Source organism: Schistocerca piceifrons, chromosome 3 (assembly GCF_021461385.2).
Source record: "Schistocerca piceifrons isolate TAMUIC-IGC-003096 chromosome 3, iqSchPice1.1, whole genome shotgun sequence".
Classification (NCBI taxonomy): domain Eukaryota; kingdom Metazoa; phylum Arthropoda; class Insecta; order Orthoptera; family Acrididae; genus Schistocerca; species Schistocerca piceifrons.
This window is the reverse complement of record NC_060140.1, coordinates 56,763,820-56,787,732: the sequence shown is the minus strand read 5'-3', so window position 1 is coordinate 56,787,732 and position 23,913 is coordinate 56,763,820.

Sequence of the window (23,913 nt, the reverse complement as noted above, 5' to 3'; positions counted from 1 at the left end):
TTCAAGCCATGGTTAGTATTATCAGGAGCGGAATGGATGAAGGAAGAAGAGAACATTAAACCGGCAATGACAGCGGCTGTTAGAAAACAACGGAACTGAAATACAGAACTCTTGCCGATATGGGAGAGGGGAAAGTTGTGGGATACAGATGCTGACTAGATTGTGTTGCAGAGTAGTATGTGGGGGAGGTGGCTATCGCGATAGAACCGGCCCTTTAGCTATGTTTTGAAGTTCGGAAAGAATTTAATTTCTCTGACATTTTGAGGGAGATGTTTCGAAAGTTGGGCTCCTGATACAGAAAATGATGTAAAGAACATTGCATTTTTATGTGATGATACAGTGAGGACGTTACTTTGTTGAGTATTTGTGCCGTGTCGTTGAGACAATAGCGTAAGAGGTGAAAATAAACAAGAGGGAGCGCATTGATTTGATGGAGCAAACATAGAATATGATAATGTCTAGGCTTTCAGCACGTAGCCATAGTAATTGTTTGTAAGCAAGAGTGATATAACTTGCCTACGAAGCAAAAAAGGTATCATATACCAGCATTCATCGCCAATTCTAGCCTGCGTCAGCTTTCGTACGAAACTGCTTGCAGAATAGCGTTACCACAACCAAGTACGGGAAGTATCAGCAATTTCACAAGCTTATTTTTAATCTCGAAATGAAATGCTTTATTTATATTTCCGTTGTGAATGAAGTGACGCTGAAACCTTCTTGCAGGCCACATTCGTGTCCAGTCCAGTCTAAGATTTTTATGCAACACTCAGTTGTCAGTTACTACGCCACTCCTCTCCCCTTGCGTTTCTTGAGAGCTAATTACGACACACTTCCTCCAATCGTTTACTATTGATATTTTTGGATACCACATCCAACGAAATAGTGACGTGTTATCAAATGAGGCCTTAAAACAATCCAAATTGCTGTTTATTTCAATTTCGTATTTAGGTTACGTTATATAACTATGTACAGATCTCTTTAATATCTAGGGTGAGGCTGCAGCATCGACGAAGTAATTCACGTTACTAAGCGACTGCCCCGGAACACGAAACCTGGAATCCGATTGCAGCTGCAGGTTGTTTATCTCACCTCTTCCAGGGGGAAAAATCTGATTTTCAATATTTGTTGTTTATCTCACCTCTTCCAGGGGGAAAAATCTGATTTTCAATATTTCCCGTAATCATAACCTGATTTTAATAATCTGAAATTACGTCATAATTTACTTATTAGAGATGTAATCTTCAGTTAAAAGTCCTACACAGTGAGACAAATATTGTAGTTAGAAACCGGGTGTTCGTCTCGGTGCAGCGTAATTGACGGTGCACAAATACCCGGAATTTCTTCATCCAATATTTGAGAGTGAGAGCATTTAGCGAGTTCCAAAAAACACCTAATTACAAAAACCTTACGTAATTTTTCCTCGCTGAAATCTCTCACAAAATGATGAAAGGAAGGAGAGTTTATCGCTTGCTACATTTTCAGTGTTCATGGAGACATGACATGTTAATTTATTGCTTCTTTCCTACTAACTCTATTCGCAAACAATGTTTGCATATATCACTGAATCTACCTGCAAAATTGTATCAATGTGCCACGCTAGTTCAGGAGACATGACACCATAAACATTGAGATGCCTGAAAACTTCCTGTTGCTTAAAATGGAGCGCAAATTATCCATACTACAGTCATTCAGTGTTTCATAATGAAAGCACTTCGCAACTTCCAACAAACTTTAAACATAATTTCAAACCTTTTCGGAACTCGTTATATGCTTGACGTCAAATGTTAAACGCATTAACTCTTTCGTAAAGTAATCAGATGTTTGAAGCTCTTTTACTCACGGCAATTCGATTGTTTAAAGAATGGGGGTTTATCTGTTTTTCCTAATAGGTATCAGTGAATTACAGAGAGCGAACGATATCTGTGCATATTATGAAAGGCCCCCAACACGTTTCCCTATCTATTGGGCTATGTTACAACTTACCTCAGGAACTACTGAAGTCATTTGATAAAAAAGTCGTCCGATCGCAGTACGAAGTTGGGACTGGTCGCTAGCACACAGTATTGCTGCGAAGATTGTTGTCTCTGCCTTGTACTCCAGAAATGCCAACGATCCCTTCAAATCCAGTTCAGTCAGTTCACCTCCTGGTGCAACCACGGTCTTCTCAAGAGGAACTTCTCCAAATCCCAGGCAATAATTGCAGGAGAAACCAATCTACATCTGCATCCATACTCCGCAAGCCACCTGACGGTGTGTGGCGGAGGGTACCCTGAGTACCTCTATCGCTTCTCCCTTGTATTCCAGTCCCTTCCATCTCCTTTACTTCTACCTTATCATTTGTTACCATCCTATCCAGTTAATTAGTCCACTAAAATACAGTGGACTAATTGTCGACAGGCATCCAACATGGAAATCTCGTGTATTAACCATAAAAAAATACTAAAACTACTAACTGGGCGTGCTTGGGGATTACACTCCTCCACCATTTTCCATACCTACAATAAAACCTTGATCCGTCCAATACTCCCCAATGCATCGGAGTTCTAGAAGTCCCTCCAGATCGTTTAACGGCATGCATTCCCCCTCGCTTTCTGTATCTATTTAGCTTTTTCCATTCCGGTTCTCTATCATCTCGTCAAATTCCCACCCCTCCTCACTCACATCGAATACCTCAGCATCTCTTACACCACCTGCGAACTAGATTCCAGTAGCACTACTTTTGCCGCTCTGATCACCATTGCTGGTGTGCTGACGTCTCTTCACAAACGTATGCCACCGTCCCCACACGTACACAAACTCCGTATACTCCCCCAAAGCAACTTCAACGACTACTTCTCCCAGAAATGAGATTCTCCCCGATGTTTATGCGTCGCACCGAGTATAACATTGCCCCATATATTCTACTCGAGATCAGGGATCCCCTTTCCTTTTGCTTCCCCATCTATCCTCAACCCATTCCTCTTGACACAACTGCCTTGCCCACACACCAAGCTGCTCCTTACCTTCTGTCTTGTCACTATCCTCACAAATACCTACCTTCATCTTCCTCGTTTTCTACCTAACGGACTCCTGTATTTTTCTGCTGACACCATTCAACGCTACGGAACACACCTCCACCCCCAAATTCTTTCTTTCCAGTGCCGATCCTTTGGGTCTTAAGTGGGAGACTGCAGTGTTGTGTATTAGAAGAATGTCACATTTTCGGCCATGTGTTTCTACATGTATATATATTCCTTTTTTATCTTTTAGTCATTTGATCTTAAGGGTATGAAATAGCAATAAGTAAAGAAAACAATGGTCGTGAAACTGAAACTGGCTACAGTATATGATAAATCGCTGTTTGCGCTGTTTTAACGTCTATGTGCTATTCAATGTTTGGAAAGTGTCAGTGTTGAATACAACTTAAAGCGTTTATTAATTGTCAGCTAAAGAAGCAAGTCTCTACCGATCTGTAATTTTTAATTACTATAAACCTCATTTTCATGTCGGAATACCCACTTAATTAACGATGCTGTCATGAAACCTAGGCTTCCATGGGTAATCCATTTTACCGACTGAGCTGTACGAGAACAACTCACCACTCGGCCTCACAGCTTTGCTGCTACCATTTTGCCATCACCCACTTTCATTTTTAATCTACCAGAAAGTTTCACATTAGCGCGCAACTCGCTGAAGGGTGAAAATTAATTCAGGGACCCATGAACATGTGCGATCAGTAACAAATTAATGATAATTAACCTTCTCTACAGCTTCTACAAGTTAACAGATGTTTTCTTGAAACGATATACACTGCCAGAATAAAAGTACAGCACCCTCAAGGACAAAGCCATTTTATTGACGAATGTGGAGACAGGTCGATCGTCATTGCAGAAGTATATGATATGGGAGGAGTATGATGACCTCGTGCTGTCAGTGGTAGCCCGGCCAGAGGCACAAGTGACCTTAATTCTGATACAAATGGATGGTTCCCAGTGATCCCTAATGACACGACAGGTGTAACATGTACCTGATGTCTTCCCTGAATGACGTTCGGTCAGCCACGGCTGCTCGAACAGTGAGTCGGTGTCGAGGTGCGTCTGTATTACGTGAACGTCCAGAAGCTGGTCTACATGTGTCCGAACGGTCCGCACACAACTGTTGAAAGCAATGAGACAGCACCGACAGACTGTGTCAAGCTCCTGCAGCTTCCGTCAACACGCCCGTCCAGCTTCCCCCAAGCCCACAATGTGAATCCGGTCAAATGGCTGAAGCAGTTCAACAGGAGTATATACTCGAAGGTGGTCTATGGTTGCGCCACAGAAGGGTTGTGGCAACCACTGTTCCCCTCTAAGCTCAGCAAAGTTACCGCCTGCAGGTTAGAAACAGAGGGTTGCACACACAGGCCTGCTGTGCCCAATCTGACTGCCGATGAACGTAACGAATAAATCAGACACTACAACCCTTCAATATGCACACATTAATTCCCGGCACCACTGCACTCAGAACTTCAGGGTGTTAAATTTTTCTTTTCGACAGTGTATAAAATGTGCCTCGTGCTCTTTTCTGTACAGAAATAACGCAATAACAAGGCGGTATGGGGAAAAGATAGCAATATTATGAGAAATTGATTGCAAAGTTGTTCTGAAATATTGGGAGAAGAGGTACCGATAGATTTATTTTATTTATTTATTTATTTATTTATTGCCATTTATAGACCTGTTACCTGATGTTTAAAACAGGTCGTACATCTTACAATTTTCGTTTTTCATCTTTTTACAGCTTTCTTTTCTTTTATTTTATCTTTAGAATTTACAAAGAATAATACTTTTAAAAATAACAATAATTTAAGGTTGAAATATAAATAAAATTTTTAAAATTTTGTTGTTTTCTTAAGAAGAATATAAAAAGGTGATAGGATGGAGGAGAGATTTGTTAGTACCATCAACGAATGTGACTGACGGTGAATACCACGGAATGGTTTCTTCGAGGCGTTGACCGCCAGTAGCACACACAGAGAAACAACACACACACACACACACACACACACACACACACACACACACACACACGCACACACACAAATGGTTATTAGTAGAGAAATAATATTGCTTATCCTATTTATTACTAATCCCATGTATTAACTACTTTAGGTGCCCATCCATGTACAACATTTGGTGATTTCTTCGCTAGATCGCCAGCACCTTATGCTTATTTGCTGTCACGTCTCAGCTTCCGTCTACTGTTCCTCCTCTTTGTCACTATTTTCGCTGTCACTGTCAGTATCACTGTCCACCCTCCGGAGATTGTTGCTACGTTGCATATAGGCATGTGTGTTATGTCGTGTCCGCATGTACTCTTCATGTGTTGTTTTTGAAATACTGTTAGCCAGTGCGTTTAATTGTGCCCATTGTTCTTCGTCTCTTATTGCTGTGTATATATCAATGTCTGTATCTGTGTAGTCTAAGTGTAGTGTGTGTCCATTGTTCGCGTATTGCCCGAAGAAAAAGACAGTGTTTTCTGGGGAACCTTCACCCCGCATGTGCATGCAGGTGTCTGCTTCAGACTCATACAGTGGAAGTCCGTGGGATAAGGTCCGACACATGAAAAGCGAGAGAAATGAAAAGCAAAAGGAAGATGGGGCTTTGTTTGAAGGAAGTTTGTAACGATATGGAAGTCTTACGATGTGGCCGGCAACACCAGAGGCTACTACAGTGGGGGAGAAACGAAACGCACAGAGATCGCCATTCACGTCGCTGCCTGTTATAAATGACTCCACGGTTTGTAAAAACGCTTACAGTGTAATAAATCGCCGTCCTGTTCCACCATGTGCCACTGCAACACGTTAATCCCTCACTCAGTCACAGTAATATGTCCGCCACCGTGGGGCAACTAAAAAGCAGAACAGTAGCGTCCAGTTAAATGCGGGCTGCAAATGTATCACGCGAAAGCAGTGCAAAATCTCGCATTTTATTTTGGACCGTAATAGTGCCTAGGGTCAAGGTTTTTAATGTGTGCCATGTGAGGGCTACCAACGTAATGTGGCGAGTGTCAGGCGGAGACAAATAGTTTCAACTTTTTGCCTGCGAATCTTTGTACTGTACAAGCTACAGTCTAACATAAACGTTTAGAATTTGTAAGTCTGTCACTCTAGTAAGAATAAACAAATAAACAATTATCAAATCTGCTGCTAACGTACATTCTCTCTCTCTCTCTCTCTCTCTCTCTCTCTCTCTCTCTCTCTTTCTCCCTCTATATCTCTCTCTCTCTCTCTCTCTCTCTCTCCCTCTCTCTCTCTCTCCCACACACACACACACACACACACACACAAACAAACACACGTTTACACACTCATAGTCGTTAGTTTGGTAGCGAACAAACACATAAACCTCTCTGGAAAAATGCTAAATTATTTGTGACAGAACGTTCGGTGATTGACGCCCATAAATAGTTATCTAAAACTCGCAATGTGTTCAGTTGGAACACGTGGAACTGTCAGTATAAATTTGCAAATTGGTCTTAATATTTCCTGTGAAGTATTTTTCATGCTACTCTCTATACAGCTTCTGTGTCGGAATGAATTCATAAACGGAATATGTTACAATAAATACATTCGTTTGTGTTTGCATCGAACGTATTCAATCGCTTGCATGCATTAACACGACGAATATAATTAGGAAAAAACAAAGTAAATTCTCTGTGCAATTCAGTATAAGTTACATGTGAGTCTTTGACTACCGATACGTATCATATCGAATTGTCTCACAAAACAACATCCATCAGTGATTTTAAATCTTGCTGGCAGCTTAAAACTGTGGGTTGCACCAGGTCTGGAACTTGGAACCTGCCTTATATGAGGCAATCCTTTACCTCTTGAGCTATCCAGACACTACTCACAACTTAGCGTCACAGCCTTACTTAATTTAGTGCTTCTATCCTGTCTTTCATTCTTCACTCTCATAACGCAGACCAAAGATGAAACAGGGTGATAATTACTGAACTACATGAAAGAAAACGTAAATTAATTACAAACTATGGCGTGCACACACTTTATTCAAATGTAAACGTCGCTATAGATGTTCGTACTTAGGTTATGACATGTTCAATGAGTTTGTCATCATCGACGATGATGTGGCGGAGACGAATAACAAAATTCTGCATGACCCGCTGATGTGTTTGAACATCGATGCTGTCGATGACCTTCTGAATGGCTGTTTTCTGCTCAGCAATGGTTTTGGAGTTATTACTGTACACCCTGCCTTTAATATAGGTCCACAAGAAGGAGTCGCATGTGTTCAGATCCGGAGAATATGGCGGCCAATCGAGGCCCGTGCCAGTGGCCACTTGGTACCCCAGAGCCACAATGCGGCCCCCAGAGTGTTCCTCCAGGGCATCAAACACTCTCCTCCTTCTATGGGGTCGAGCTCCGTCTTGCACGAACCACATCGTTTCGAAATCACTGTCACTTTGGATAATGGGGACGAAATCGTCTTCCAGGATGTTCACATACTGTTCGGTAGTCACCGTGCCACCAAGGAATATCGCACGGACTATTCCGTGTCTGGACACTGCACACAACACAGTTACCCGTTGAGGGTGAAGGGACTTCTCGATCGCGAAATGCGGAGTCTCAGTCCCCCAAATACGCCAATTTTGGTTATTGATGAACCCATACAAAAGGAAGTGGGCTTCGTCGCGATACCAAACCATACATGCATACAGTAAAAAGTATGTGTGAAATCTTATGGGACTTAACTGCTAAGGTCATCAGTCCCTAAGCTTACACACTACTTAACCTAAGTTATCCTAAGGACATACACACACACCCATGCCCGAGGGAGGACTCGAACCTCCGCCAGGACCAGCCACACAAGCGTACACTAATTCCGACAATGCCCCGCCGCCAACGGTGCACTTTGAACGTCCTAATGCAAACCGTTGCGAAGTTATAACGGTTTTATTTCATGTAGTTCAATAATTGTCACCCTGTATACAGGGTGCAGCGGATATAAGTGAAGATATTTTTATTGGTGACTGAGGATAGCAGTATGTTCTTAGGTTGTATAGTACCCTCAAGTACATGTGGCAAGAGCAAGCCATTATTGCTTATTTTCTTCTAGTCCGCACATCAGCTGTTGAAGTGTGGTTACAGAACGATTGTCTGTTCTGCAGGTGTAGTCCATTTAGTGGTGCAGTTACGACTGTGCAGAAAACATCAGGTAGTAAATCATGTAACGTGTTTTCAGGAACACTGTTTGACACAAATAAAAAACACCCAGAACAGTGTTGTGTGTACATATTAAGGTACAACAAATAAAAATACCTGGACTTATATCGAATACACCCCGTATATTTTGTATACAGTTTCAGTTAATGCTAATATAAAGTTGAAATTTCTGTGATTAATTATGATGTAGAATGGCGCCGGAGGGGTACGGGGAGACACAACGGGGCGCCAGACAAACATCCAGAAGCAACAAAATGTCTTAATTACTGCACAGTACAGTAGCTTAGTACGGGAAACAGCAGCTTGGCAGAGGTGTCCAGTCGCTTCCTATGTGTGTCGTGTCGTTCAGCAATGCTGACAGGGCGCGGTGTCAGCTGAACGGTGGTGCACAATGCAGCTGCCTCTGTCAGTGATGGCTCCGGACCTGGCGGCCAGTTACGGCGGAGAAGGTAGCAGGCGCGACTCGCACCCTCAGCGCTGTCCTGTAGCCCTTGGGCAGGTGACGCAACGGCCTTGACTCACCGCTCCGCAAGGGTTGCTGGAAAACTGTTTCCCACGGCCGGTGTTGATCCGATGTGGCGGCACCTGCCACTTCTGTAGTTTCAGGGCAGACTGCCCTTTCGCAGGGCCAACTATGGTCTACAAACTGTATTCCGGATGACGCCCCTGATGTGACAGTCCCGTGGTTGAAGAGCTGCGATACTAACACAAGTGACGTCAGAACAAGATTGCTAGGTATTTACATACTTTTATTCTGTGCTTGCTTGGGCTTTGTTGTGCCTTGCGACAGGTATGCTGAAAACTTCGTAAGATGATCATGCCGTCCTGATTTTTGCAAGTCATAGCTGTGCATGTCAGAGAGGGAACAAGTTATGCTACTGTTAAACAATCTCTGTTCCTCCGATCTGAAGATATCCCGGCGTATATGCTGTTTGCAGGGTTTTCGGGTATCCATCCGGATACGATCAACAAATTCCCACGATATTTCGGCGAATACCCACTCCACCATCATCAGGTGGGGCTGATGCAATGGTCTGTCCGCTATCTGCCGTTAGTATTTATCTCTCGCGGGCACGGGTGCGATTCCGTGCGCCGATGGGGCGAGGCTTGTCGTCGAGCTATAGCCATACCTGAAACTGGCTCAAATTTGCGCCAACACCTGCAACTTCCCCGTTCACTGAAATAAAACCTTCGGTAGAGCAGGCAATCTGAAGGCTACCAGACGACACGGCTAAAGAAATCAAGAGGGAAACGTGCCGGATTCTTTCTTGAGCAATACAGGCCAGAACTACGCAGCCTCAGAAAAAATACAGAGACAGTGGTTCTGCCCGCCTACAAGGGGAATGCTATGCCGTTCTTGAGACACGCGAATATCAACAGAAGATGCTACAATTACTAGACGATCCAGCATATTGGAAAAGTAAAACAGACCTGGCAAAGAAGAAACAACAAATCACCTACAGCTTTCTGAAAAACGGCGCGCTCGAAGGTAAGGACATCAAGAGACTTCGCCAACGCTTGGTGGTAGCACCGAAGATATATGGCCTTCCAAGGACCCACAGAGACAAGATGCGACCGACGGTTAGCAACTCGGGGGCACCAGCGTACCCCCTGGCACGTGGCAGGCCTGCTACGAACCTTCGTGGAAAAATGGGCGCACCACATCCTGAATTCGAAGGTCTTCATTGACCGGCTAGCGGAGCTAACTTTACGAGAATCCGACATCATGGGCAGCTTTGATGCCGTGTCATTATTTACACGAGTCCCCCTGGAAGATTCTATCAACTTAATCAGTGAGAAATTCGGGGCAGAACTGACACAACTTTTCAGGCATGTGTTAACATCGACCTACTTTGCCTTCAACGGCCAATACTCTTAGCAGACCGACGGAGACCATGGGGAACCCGTTGTCTCCGATGGTAGCCAACCTATTCATGGATAATTTCGAGGAAGTAGCCTTGGAAACCGCCGAACCGAAGCCAGCATGCTTCTTTCGACATGTGGACGATACTTTGTAAGCTCGCCACATCGAAACGATCAAGTACAAATATTTCGCTAACGTCTAAATTCCATCCATGATAGCATACAGTCCACTACAGAAAAAGATGGACAACTACCCTTCCTTGACGTTCTGGTGCAACGCAGGTCAGATGACTCGCTAGTCACAGTGTGCACCGCAAGGCCACACACTCTGACCTGTACCTACATGCTTCCAGTTGTCACCATCCGGCCCATATGAACGGAGTGCTTAACATCTTAGTACACAGAACACATACGATCTCGGACGAACAGTACCTATCAACGGGGCTCAAACACCTGAGACTGTGTTCGACAAGAACAGATATTGCAGCCGCCAAATCCAAAGGGCCTTCCAGCAAGAGAAGAGCAGAAGAGACCAAGATGAAGAACAAATAGAAGAAGAGAAAACAGGCCTGGCGTTTCTACCATTTTCAGGCAACCTGTCGTCCAAATTAGGGAGACTATTGAGGCAACAGCAAGATCGACAAAGTCTTCCGACCACCACGTAAGACCCACGCCTTTCTAGGGACGGTGGAAGACGGTGTCAGCCTCAAGGAAGCGGCGATACACAAAATCCCGTGCAGCCGTGACAAATCCTATATCGGCCAAACAGCTCGTACGGTGGAAGATTGATGCAAAGAATGCCAACGTTACATCCGCCTAGGTCAACCAAGCCAGTCGGTCCTAGCAGAACATTGCATAAACTCTGGACACATTGCGAATTATGACGAGACAAAAGCACTGGCCTCCACAAATAACTACTGGCACTGCAGCTTCAAAGAGGCCATAGAAATACGCGTAATAGACAACCTCGTCAACAGGAATACTGGTTACCAACTCAGTGAGGCCTGCAAACAATACTAAGCTCTGCCATGGAGCATCGGTGCAAGCAGGCGCGATATCATTCCGGCACGGCTGCCGAAAAGATACGGTACCACCTCCCCCCACTCCCACCCACCTACCGCAGCGCAGGCCTCCACCACCACCGAACACGCCGCGCGCCGTGGTCACATGGAATCGTATCTGGACCAGCGAGGGATAAATACTAGAGGCCGAGAGTGCACAGACCACGCACGCACACGCGGCACGCATGCATGCATGCACGCACGACGCACTGAGGTGTCATTCCCTGCGATGGGTGTGATGGATCGTCGTCCGTCGGGGCCAGCTCAGGCGACTGAGCTAATCCCGGTGGCGGCCCCATCCGCCCCCCCTCCCCCGCCCCCCTATGACGAACCAGCTACCGACTCCTGACTACGCTAAGGATGACTCTTTTACTTCTGACTTGCACCCTAGTGATCGAGCGTTCATTCTTATGAACAAGCTCGCTCATGGGGGGTCCTACCTTGGCCGAGAAGATGATGAAGCGGCCATACACTCCTTCTGTAACATTCTGAAGGCTGCTGCACTACCGCACACGAGGCAGCGAGAGTCGGCTGTGCCACCGAGAGCCTCGCCTGCCGCACTGCAAGAGTTTGCGGGCCCGGCGGTGGCGGTCTCGGCGGGTGTTGCGCCGCTGGACTCGACCATTCGAGAGGTCGATGTGCCCCCGGTTGCCCCTCTGGCGCCAGAGACACAGGGAGAACACGTGGCTGCGCTAGTTGATGCCCCGTCCTGCGCTAGGGAAAACCCCGCGATCTGGACGGACGCATAGTCTGCTGCAGATAACCCCGAGATGGACGCCATCGAACTGCCGGACGCCAATCTTGCTGAGGCGATTGCCGAGGCAGAGCGTCGCGACATCGGCCCTGACGATGCCTGCGCGCCCAGAAAGCGCCGTGCTGTGACGCACGACGATTCCGACAACTCTTCCCTGACGTCTGACACCGTGAGGCCGCGGAAGAAGGCATATAGGGCCTCCCGCACCTCCACCACAGAGGCTGTGAAGACGGTCGCGGGCTCCTCCCGGAGCACCGCCAAGCCGACAACGAAGACGCAGCGACCACCTCATTCACCTGCTGTTGCCCCATCCAGGCGGCACACCGCCAGGGCTGCTGCGCTGCAGCAAACGCAGCCGCTGTCGACAGCCAACACGTTTGCGGATGCCAGCGCTGACGCGTCGGAGTACGGCAACGCGCCTCCGGGGCCGCTCCAGAAAAAGCCGCACCTCCGCCGCCAATCGTCGTCCAATGGGACGGCGTCTACAAGGATTTTCAGCAGAAACTTAACAGCGTGGCCACGTCAACAAGTGTCAAGGCCACCGGCAGTGACCTCTACAAGTTCGCAGTCACATCCAATGAAGAGTATCGCACGTTGATGGGCACCATCTGCACGGATGGCCTCCCGTGCAACACGCACCCTCCCGAGACGCTCGAACTTCTCCAGGTGGTTTTCCGCCACCTTCCCCTCAAGTTTGGCACGGACTACCTCCGAGAGCAGCTCGAGGACACGGGCTTTGGCATCCGGTCCACCGGCCCGATGAAGACCCCTCGAACTCACCAAGACATGCCGCAGTACCAGGTTGTCCTCGTTGACAACCTGGAAAACCGGTAGATTTTCCAGGTGCAGCCGGTCGGTCGTGTCAAGGTCGCGGTGGAGCCGCTTAGGGTCAATGGCAAGAGGGCCCAGTGCTTCTCATGCCTGAGGCTGGACCACGTCTCCCGCTACTGCACCCTGCTGACCCGCTGCGTAAAGTGCGCGGGACAGCACGAGCGCAAATCCTGCGGGTTGGCAGTTACAAAGGCTCTTCGGCCATCAAACGGGGCTGAAACCGACAACGGGGCATGGCTGCTCCTTCTCGTAAAGTGCACCCGTCTACCAGCTTTGCTGCCGCCACCGAGGGCGGACCGTCTGCCTTCTCCACCCAGCGACCGGAGCAGGCAGCAGCCGACTGCGCCGTCCGCGGCTACGCCCGGGCAGGTGGCAACCGCCGCACCCACGCCTGGCACGGGGGATGCCGCCCCACGCAGGCGTCGCCAGAATGCGGGCCGGGCCACCCCTGCCGCTGCGCGACGGACTGCCGCCGACACTCTGCAGCGGCAGCAGCCGGCAGCTCGTGCTGCGCCGCCACAGCAGCTAGCTGCCGATGTTCCACGGCAGTCGTCTTCTACGGAGCGGTTGCCACAAGACGCCCTCGTTGTGGAGGCCGCCCCAGCGGCCCCCGCCGCCCCCTCGCCTCCCGTCGCAGCTGAGCTCCGATCGCTTTTGCTGTCTTTGAGCCAGCTGCTTGAGCTACTCCCGGTGATCGTCACTGCGGTCACGACGGCGCTCCAGGCCGGCGTTGCTACTTCTCCCCGCCATGGATAATCGCCTCATCGATGACCTCACCGTTTGCGCGAACAGCTTGGTCCCCCAGCAAGTGGAATTCAGGGCGGTCTTGCGCGACGAGCAATTGACATTAGCCTCGTATGCGAGACATTCCTGAAGCCGGGAATTTATATCAAGGCGGGCAACCATCGGTGCTACCGCACCGACAGGCTGACCCACGGTGGCGGGACGGCCATCTATGTCAAGGCGTCCCTCAAACATCATGAAGTTCAGCTACCGCTCCTCGCTGCAATGGAGGCCACTGGGGTGGCTGTCACCACTACGGCGGGGGTTATCACCTTCGTTTCGGCCTACAGGCCGTCGAGGGGACTGCTCCAGAAGGCTGATTTCGACGCCCTGCTGGCGTTGCGCGGGAAGATCTTCATTGCGGGTGACTTGAACGCCAAGCACACGGAATGGAACTCCCGCATCACGAACGCCAGCGGTAGCCGCCTCCTACGCGCCACACAACGGCATGGAGCCATAGTCCTGAGGCCCTACGACCACACCGTCTTCCCCCATCGCGGCCAGCCCGACGTGCTCGACGCCACCATACTGAAACGTGTCGGGCACTTCACGTCTGCCGCTGTTAGATGCGCCGTGTCGTCCGACCACCTGGCACGCTCTCGGTGCAGCAGAGGCCGCCACTCCCAGGGACGCCGCGAGAAATGTCGCGCCATCTCCCGCCGCATATCTTGGAGGCGATCACACGCAAAAATCGCCTCTTTCGAGAGTGGCAGCTCACGCGGCCTCAGCAGGGCGCGGCGCTAGATTCGGACCGCCTTAGATGCTCACCGGAATCGTGACTTGGCGGGCCTTGTGGCCACCGTAACGACGACGGATGGCAGTGCATGGCGGACGGCCAGGAGCTTCCTTCGCCGTCGCCAGCGAGCCCCGTCCCTCCAGGTGGGTGCGAACGTTGTCTGCGAGCCGGATGCGAAAGCCACCATCCTCGCGGGCAGGTTCGCAGAAAACTTCCAGCCCGCCGATGGCGCGTTCGATGCCGACCACGTCCGCCTAGTGGAGAACCGCCTCCCGGTTTTTCTCGCTGCACGGGAAGAAGACGACTCGATCGAGCAAATCACAGCTGAGGAAGTGGATCTGCAGCTCCGTCGACTCAACCCGAAGAAGGCGGGTGGCACGGATGGTGTCACCAACTGCCTGTTGAGGATGCTACCGCCGGAGGTACACCAGTCTCTGGCGGACATCTTTAACAGCATCCTCCGCTCTGGGACCTTCCCTCCCGCGTGGAAACATGCGGAAGTGGTTGCCATCCCCGAGAGCGGCCAGGGTCCACGCCAGGCAGCGAACTAACGGCCGATCAGCCTACTCCCGTCCCTCTCCAAAATCTTTCAGCGGTTTTAGATGGAGCGGCTGCTACGCCACGCGACGGAGCAGCAGCTCATCCCCGAGGAACAGTTCGGCTTCCGGAGCGGCCACTCGACCACCCAGCAGCTGTTTTGGAGCAGGTGATGCGAGCGCTGGATACGAGGGAGTACCTGGGGGCGATGCTTCTTGACGTCTCCAAGGCCTTCGACGGCGTGTGGCACGACGGCCTCGTGTACAAACTTTTTTACACGGGGTACCGATGTCGCAGGTGGTCCTACTGCGCTAGTATCTCTCGGGCCGCACATTCCACGTCCGAGCCGATGGTGGCACCTGCACCGACCGACAGATTCGAGCGGGAATGCCGCAGGGGTCGGTTCTCGGCCCCCTGCTGTACTGCCTGTACACAGCCGACGCACCGCGGGTGGCACGCGTGGAGTTAGCGCTTTATGTTGACGACACTGCGATGTTCACCCGCAGCACGAATCCCCCTGCGGGTTCGGGGGTAAGAATAGGCCCGCGGTATTCCTGCCTGTCGTAAGAGGCGACTAAAAGGAGTCTCAAACGTTTTGGTCTTAATGTGATGGTCCCCATTAGGGTTTGACCTCCATTTTTCCAAATTCCACAGAAGTACGAGCCTTTTGGGGAAGGACACCTTACGTGGTGCACCATCAGTCCTCTGTGCCCTACGACCTTGGCACTCTTGATCGTCTTTGCGTCGTACCTGCACCCTCCATCCCTCATTTTGGGCATAGACACCTGATGTATTGTGTAAGTACCGCCCTTAGTGCGTCACCACCAGCACCTACGATCACTATGGACTACCCATGGCACCCAAAATCCAGCACGGTAGCCAGCCCGTTGTGGTGGGGTCGTCATGTACCCTCTAGGTTGTAGCCCCCTGACAACACAGATATCGTACTGCCGATGCCTGAGCTGACACCTCCCCTCTCTGGGGCATCAGGACTCCCGGCAACGGGCATCCTGCCAGGTGGCCTTTGCTGTGGCTGAGTGGCGCCCGTGGGGAGAGCCTCTGGTCGGAGTGGGTGGCATCGGGGCGGATGCCCCGCAATGAAGCGGGTGAAATCTCAATCTGGTGGTCGTCCGACCGCCAATGTCTCTAAGCGTGGTAAGGTGGAATTTAACGGTGTGACATATAACCTGAAGTCGTTCCCTTCCCTAGCCACACCATGGGAGGAACGTAGGGCTGCAGACAGACAGGAGCCGTATTCGCCACGATACCTTGTATGCAGCAGAACTGATGGGGATTCGTTTTTGGGGACTAAGCCTCTTTTCTTCGTGCACAATCTCGAAGATAAGTTTGGGGAAGTGGCGTCTCTTTCCAAAATGAGGAGCGGGGCCATTTTGATACAAGCAGCTTCATCTGCGCAGTCCCAGGCATTACTCGCCTGTGAGAAGCTCGGTGACATCCCCGTTACTGTCACTCCCCATAAGTCCTTAAATTTGGTCCAGGGGATTATTTTTCATAAAGATCTTCTGCTACAGTCTGATGACGAGCTACGTGAGAACCTGGCACGACGAGGTGTACACTTTGTCCGTCGTGTCTTTAGGGGGCCGAAGGATAATAGGGTCGCTACCGGTGCTTTCATCCTGGCCTTTGAGGGCGACTGCTTGCCTGAGAAAGTCAAGGTCATGATATACCGGTGCGATGTCAAGCCCTATGTCCCGCCCCCTATGCGATGCTTCCAGTGCTGGAAATTCGGACACATGTCCTCCAGGTGCACTTCCAGCCCCACGTGTCGTGATTGTGGACGACCTCCACATCCTAATGCTCCATGTGCTCCGCCTCCCACCTGCGTTAACTGTGGGGAGCATCATTCTCCCTGCTCACCAGACTGTGCAGTCTATCAACGAGAGCGGGAGATACAAGAAATAAAGACCTTGGACCGTTTAAGTTACCAAGAGGCAAAGAAGAAATTAGAACGACTCACCCCTACACCTCTGTTGAGGAGTTATGCTACCGTCACACTACCGCCACCAGCTCCTGCATAGACTACCTTCTCTGTTGGCCCACAGAGAAATCAAGTAACGTCTGCCCCACCGCTGAGACAGGCCGCTCTCTCTTCCACTGCTCCCAAAACACCGAGTTTGGGATCAGTGCGCCCCAAGCAACCGGGGTCGTTAGTCCCCAACTCTCAGCCGGAGCGGCGACAGCCCTCTCCGGCTCCTCAGCCGGGGAAGCGACAGCTCTCTCCGGCTGCTCAGCCGGAGACGCAACAGCCTCCTCCGGCCTCACTTGTTCGGAAGGGATCCCTTGGGGGAGTCCCTTCCAAGGACTTCCCCAGTGTCTCACAAGACACTAGCCAGTGGCTGAAGAAGCCACCAGCTGCTGGTCGAAGGGCTTCACGCTCTTCCTCTGTTCCTGATAATGCGTCAGGAAAGCCCTCCCAGCATGCCAACCCTCCTCCCAAAGACAAGAGAGAGAAGAGGAAGCTCTCCAAGAAGGATAAGGACCCAGTGGTTCCCGCACCAACGCTCCCTGTCAGCTCAGCCTCTGAGGACGAGGTCGAGCTCTTTGCGTCCCCTGATGACCTGGATCTCGCCGTCTCCTCAGAAACGATGGCTGTAGTGACGTCCGTCGCTCAGTCGGTGGCAGCATGTGGCCCTGCCAAGTAATTTGCCTTTTCAGTGCCTGAACGCCCCTACCGGACACGCTTTGTACAATCCTCCAGTGGAATTGTGGCGGTTGTTTTAGCCATCTCCCTGAGCTACGGCAGCTTCTAAGCCTGACACCTGCTTTCTGCATTGTCCTCCAGGAAACCTGGTTCCCGGCAATGCGGACCCCTGTCCTTCGTGGATACAGGGGCTATTACTGCAACCGTAGCACTTACCATTGAGTGTCAGGTGGAGCCTGCGTGTATGTCCTTACCTCTGTATATAGTGCTCCTGTGCCCCTTCAAACATCATTGGAAGCTGTGGCTGTCCGTGTAAGGACTACCCAGGACATAACCGTCTGCAGTGTCTATCTCCCTCCAGGTGGTACAGTCTCCCTGACCGAATTGGCTGCACTTGTCGCCCAACTCCCCACGCCTTTTCTTTTCCTGGGGGATTTTAACGCCCACAATCCCCTGTGGGGTGGAACGAAGGTTACTGGCCGAGGCAGGGAGGTCGAGAATCTCATCTCCCAACTCGACCTCTGCCTCTTAAACACTGGCGCTGCCACACATTTCAGTGTGGGGCATGGCAGGTTCTCGGCCATAGATCTGTCGTTGTGCAGCCCAGGGCTTGTACCATCGGTCCACTGGAGAGTCCACGAGGACTTGTGTCGTAGTGACCATTTTCCGATCTTCCTTTCACTACCACAGCGTCGCTCCCTTGCGCGCTCGCCTAGATGGGCATTTAGCAAGACAAACTGGGACACGTTCTCCTCCGCTGCCACTGTTGAATCTCTCCCCCATGGTACCATCGATGTGGCGGTTGAGACGCTGACTGCAGCGATTGTTTCCGCTGCGGAACGTACCATTCCTCGTTCGTTAGGGTGCCCCCGGCGAAAGTCGGTGCCTTCGTGGTCTCCAGAGGTCGCTGACGCCATTAAAGAACGTCGACGGGCTCTTCAGCGACATAAGCGGCACCCGTCTTTGGAGAACCTCATTTTATTCAAACGTCTCCGTGCTCAGGTACGGAGGCTTATCAAACGGCGGAAACTGGAGTGTTGGGAGAGGTACATTTCCAACATTGGTTCCCGTACTTCCCCCTCCCAGGTGTGGCTGAAGATTCGGCGCATCTTTGGATTGCAGTACTCTACAGGTGTCCCAGGGCTTACCATCAACGGGGCAGTATCCACCGATGCCGATGCAATCGCCGAGCATTTCGCACAGCACTATGTTCGGGCCTCTGCGTCGGGGAATTACCCGCCTGCCTTTCGCGCACTCAAACGCCGGGAGAAAGGCAAACGGCTTTCTTTCGCTTCTCGCCACCCTGAGGCGTATAACGCCCCATTTAGTTTTTTGGGAACTCCAGAGCGCCCTGGCACAGTGCCCCGATACAGCCTCTGGGCCAGATGGCGTCCACAATCAGATGCTCAAACACCTGTCCCCGGACTGTCAGCGATGTGTTCTTGCCATCTTCAACCGCCTATGGGGTGATGGTGTCTTTCCGTCGCAGTTGCGAGAAAGTACCATCATTCCGGTGCTGAAGCCTGGTAAGGATCCGCTTACTGTGGATAGTTATCGGCCCATCAGCTTAACAAATACTCTGTGCAAGCTGCTGGAACGCATGGTGAGTCGACGGCTGTGTTGGCTGCTCGAGTCTCGGGGTCTTCTGGCTCCATGCCAGAGCGGCTTCCGTCAGGGCCGTTCCACCGCCGATACTTTGGTCTTCCTTGAGTCTGCAATCCGCACTGCTTTTTCCAGGCGCCAACACCTCGTCTCCGTCTTTTTCGACCTCTCCAGAGCATATGACACGACGTGGCGGCACCATATTCTCGCCACGTTGCACGGGTGGGGTCTCCAGGGCTGTCTCCCCATTTTTATTCAGAATTTTTTATCTGTTCGGACATTACGCGTTTTAATTGGCACATCCCATAGTTCACTTCATATCCAGGAGAACGGCGTTCCACAGGGCTCTGTATTGAGCGTGCCCCTTTTCCTTGTGGCCATTAATGTCCTTGCAGCAGCAGTAGGGTCGTCTGTCTCACCCACGTTATATGCTGACGATTTCTGTATCTTTTTCAGCTCATCTACCATTAGTGTTGCAGAACGTCGGTTGCAGGGAGCCATACGCAAGGCGCAGGCGTGGGCCCTAGCCCATGGGTTTCAGTTTTCTCCTGCGAAGACTTGTGTTATGCACTTTTGTCGGCGTCGCACTGTCCATCCCCACCCTGAGCTCTATCTTCACGATGCTAAGCTCAGGGTTGTTGACACTTACCGTTTTCTGGGATTGCTGTTCGATGCCCGGCTTACTTGGCTTCCACATATTCGTGAGCTCAAGCGTCAGCGCTGGCAGCATCTGAATGCCCTCCGCTGCCTCAGCAACACAACTTGGGGTGCAGACTGTAACACGCTGCTGCAGCTCTACAAAGCCCTTGTGCTGTCCCGACTGGATTATGGGAGTGTGGCGTATGGCTCAGCGTCGCCCTCAGCGTTGCAACTGCTGGACCCCGTTCACCACTGTGGGGTTCGACAGGCGACAGGAGCATTACGCACCAGTCGTGTTAATAGCCTACTTGCTGAGGCTGGGGTTCCTCCGCTCCACATTCGGCGTCAACAACTCTTAGCCAACTATGCTGCCCACGTCCGTTGTTCTCCCCGTCACCCTAACTACCGTCTCCTTTTCGCCGATGCGGCAGTCCATCTTCCACGCCGGCGGCCGCGATCAGGCCATGCAATTGGGATCCGTGTTCGGTCACTCCTTAGTGAACTCGAGTCTTTGCCTCTTCCATCTGCTTTTCAGGTCCGCCCACATACACCACCATGGTGTATCCGTCGGCCGCAGCTTCAGCTGGACCTCTCCCAATGGCAAAAGGATTCAGTTCCTCCTGCAGTCTTGCGCCGCCAATTTCTTGCTCTCCTCGACGCATCCCGTGACTCGGAGGTTATCTATACCGATGGCTCGATGGTTGATGGCCGTGTGGGGTACGCTTACGCTCATGCGGACTATGTCGACCAGCGCTCCTTGCCGGACGGCTGCAGTGTTTACACCGCAGAGCTAACAGCTATTTTTCGTGCCCTTGAGCGAGTTCGTACCAGCACTGGCGAGTCTTTTGTCATTTGCAGTGACTCTCTCAGTAGTCTCCAGGCTCTTGACCAGTGCTACCCACGCCATCCCATTGTTGTTGCCATCCAGGAGTCCGTTCATGCTCTTGAACAACGTGGCCGTTCAGTGGTGTTCATATGGACCCGGGACACGTTCGGATAGCGGGCAACGAACACGCCGACAAGTTAGCTAAAGAAGCCACCCGCAAACTGCCGTTGGAGATCGGCCTCCCGGCAACTGATCTCCGATCGGTGTTACGCCGTCGGGTCTTTGGGATGTGGGCAGACGAATGGCGCACCCTGTCTGTACCCAACAAGCTGCGGCGTGTAAAGGAGGCCATGACCGTGTGGGGTTCCTCCATGCGCGCCTCTCGCAGGGATTCTGTGGTTCTGTGTAGGCTCCGCATTGGTCACTCTTGGCTGACGCATGGTCATCTGCTGCGTCGAGAGGACCCCCCTCATTGTCGCTGTGGTGCGATTATGACGGTGGCCCATATATTGTTGGACTGTCCTCTTTTAACCGCCCTCAGGCGAACTTTTAATCTCCAGGGTGCTTTATCATCTCTTTTAGGTGACAATGTCTCTATGGCAGATCGGGTTTTAAGTTTTATTCGCGCAAGCGGCTTTTATAGGTCCATTTAAGTTTTTTTTTAACATCACCCTCTTTTGAGCTCTCTCTTTTAATTAGTTTTGTGTTGTGATTCGACTCCGCCCTAAACTTTTAGGCTGGAGGTTTTAACGTGTTGCAGAGTGGCTGGCTCATCCTATTATTTTCGTGATCAGCCAGCCACAGTCCTCTGCTGTGCAGTTTTAATTCCTTCTGCCTTTGTTCTCTATGTTGTTTTTGTTGCTGTGCTCTGTTTTCTGTGTTGTCTTACAATGGACTATGGGGCTTTTCTTCCCCCGGAATTTTTCTTTTAGTGCTTCGCCTGCCTGGTGGATAGTTTCACTCTGCTCTGTGTTTTTATGAAACAAGGGACCGATGACCTTTGTAGTTTGGTCCCTTTAATCTTTAACCCAACCAACCAACCAACCGCAGCACGAATGAGGCCGAGATGCGCCGCCGCCTGCAGCTCGGATGTGACGTCCTGGGCGCCTGGTCCACGAAGTGGCGCCTAAGGTACAACGCTGCGAAGAGCCAGGCTGTCGTCATCAGCAGGAAGAGGCTACCTCCGGACCTGCCACCGGTCACGATCGTGGCGGGCCCCATCCCATGTTTGAGGACCGGCAGATACCTCGGGGTCACACTGGACAGGCACCTAACATAGCTGTCCCACGTCCGCGACGTCAGAGGGTGAGCCGTGGGGAGACTAGGTGCGCTGTACCCGCTGCTCAACCCCTTTGTCTACACTACCTCCACGCCACGGCCTCTGCATGTACCTGACTTGGTACGGCAAGTTCTGGAATACGCAGCCGTGGAGTGGGGCAACGCAGCAGCGGCGCACATTGCGACGCTCCAACACGTCCAGAATAGGGCGATGCGACTTGCGCTCCACGAGCCGCCTCGCTACCCCACGAGGATGCTCCTTGAGGAAGCAGGCAGCCCTTTCCTGCGGGATCGCTTGCGGCAAATCGCCAGGGTGTTCTACAACAACGCAGAACACTCTGACAGCCGTCTAATTTGTGGGCTGGGCCAACAGGTCCACCACAGGCCGACAACACGCTGGCGCGACCTACTGCGGGAGTAGTTCTCCCCCGCATTCCCGATGACGATACAAAGAGCGTCTCTATAGCTAGCGACGCTCACTGAGGACAGCTCATCAAGGTAGATCCCACTGCCAACACCATAGGTCAGCGCAGTAACAGCAGCTCCGCTGCTTACATTGCCTCTACACCTGGCATATGTCGCCAGTGTTTTACAGCAAGCAAGCGAGCCAGCGGACAGACCATTGCATCAGCACCACCTGATTGGTCTTGTTGTGGCACAGTCTTTGTCTCTGCGCAGTCTGCTACATTCTTAGTTGAAGTGTGTAGTAGGTAATGGACGTATTCAGTAGCCCTGTGTTGACTTGTCAAATGGTTGAATTGGCTCTGAGCACTATGGGATTTAAGTTCTGAGGTCATCAGTCACCTAGAACTTAGAACTACTTAAACCTGACTAACCTAAGAACATCACACACATCTATGCCCGAGGCAGAATCCGAATCTGTGACCGTAGAGATCACGCGGTTCCAGACTGTAGCGCCTAGAACCGCTCGGCCACCCCGACCGGCTGTTGACTTATGATTGTATCTTTTAGATGAAGTAAGATTTCTGTAAGGACAGCAAGGATGAATATAATGTATATATTGAACGGCGAAAACATAATTTTGAATAATATTACTTTTTTTGAAGAGAAGAAGTTCACGGTAAAACTGCACCACTGCGCAGCTAGTTTTTCGGAATGACTACAGTCAGCTAGTTAGCTTTGTTTACTTGCTCAGAGCTGAGTGAAGGAAAGACTGTCCTACCGCATTAGCGTGTCGACTGATTAAGCTTTTTGATTTTTATAGAAATTGTCTGTTAACACTGTACCCTTTTTAAATCATTGTTCACTTTATTAAGCATAGTAGTCTTCGGATCAATGTCAGGTGAGAAGATCTTTTGAATACACACTTCATTCGAAAATCGTTGTCTTGGAATATCATTTCATAGGAGTAGTTACTCTCGCCATTCAGGTGTTTAAAGAAGGATTATCACCACGCATTACCACATTGCACCATATGGTATGCAACAGTTTGAGTATTTTTTTGAAATTTTATTTAAAAATAGAACTAACTTAGCCGCTACCATCTTGCCGTTTGCTGTTGTGCTTTCGAGAAATATGTAACAATTGTGTCAAGACGCGAGGTAAGTGGAAATTTTGATTACAACCTCATAAATGTTTTATTTCAGTTGCCCATTTAATGTAAAGACAAGATTTATTCAGACCACTTACAGTTCAGTTCAAATTAGGTTCTCTTCAGTCAAAGGTCAGCATATTAATTTAGATAAAAGTTTGTGGGTACAAAGTTTTGTAATAGTAGACTTTCTATAGAGCAGGAGGCAAAGGAGCATATAGCGCGGAACTTACAACTACTATGGCTTCCGCCTGCTTGCGATTAGATACTGCTGTCTCAACTGCCACCACACCTCGCCAGGTTCGCTCGCCTTGCAGTGTTGTGACAGCTGCGTTGTATTTTGTAAGGCATAACATCTGCGCTTGCCTGTGGCTGGTGCCGCTACAATGTGCTTCCTACTCTGTACGTTTCTGACCGAGTATTGCTGGTGTGCTAAAGTTAGTACATTTCGTAACTTCTATGACAAGCTCTTTGTTTCTTGTTATTTCGGTTAATAGTAACATGAAACTGTAGTTATTATAACAATGACTGCTCTGTTTAAGATACTATGTGATCCAGCAGAGCTGTTCAGCTCAACTATTTTTGG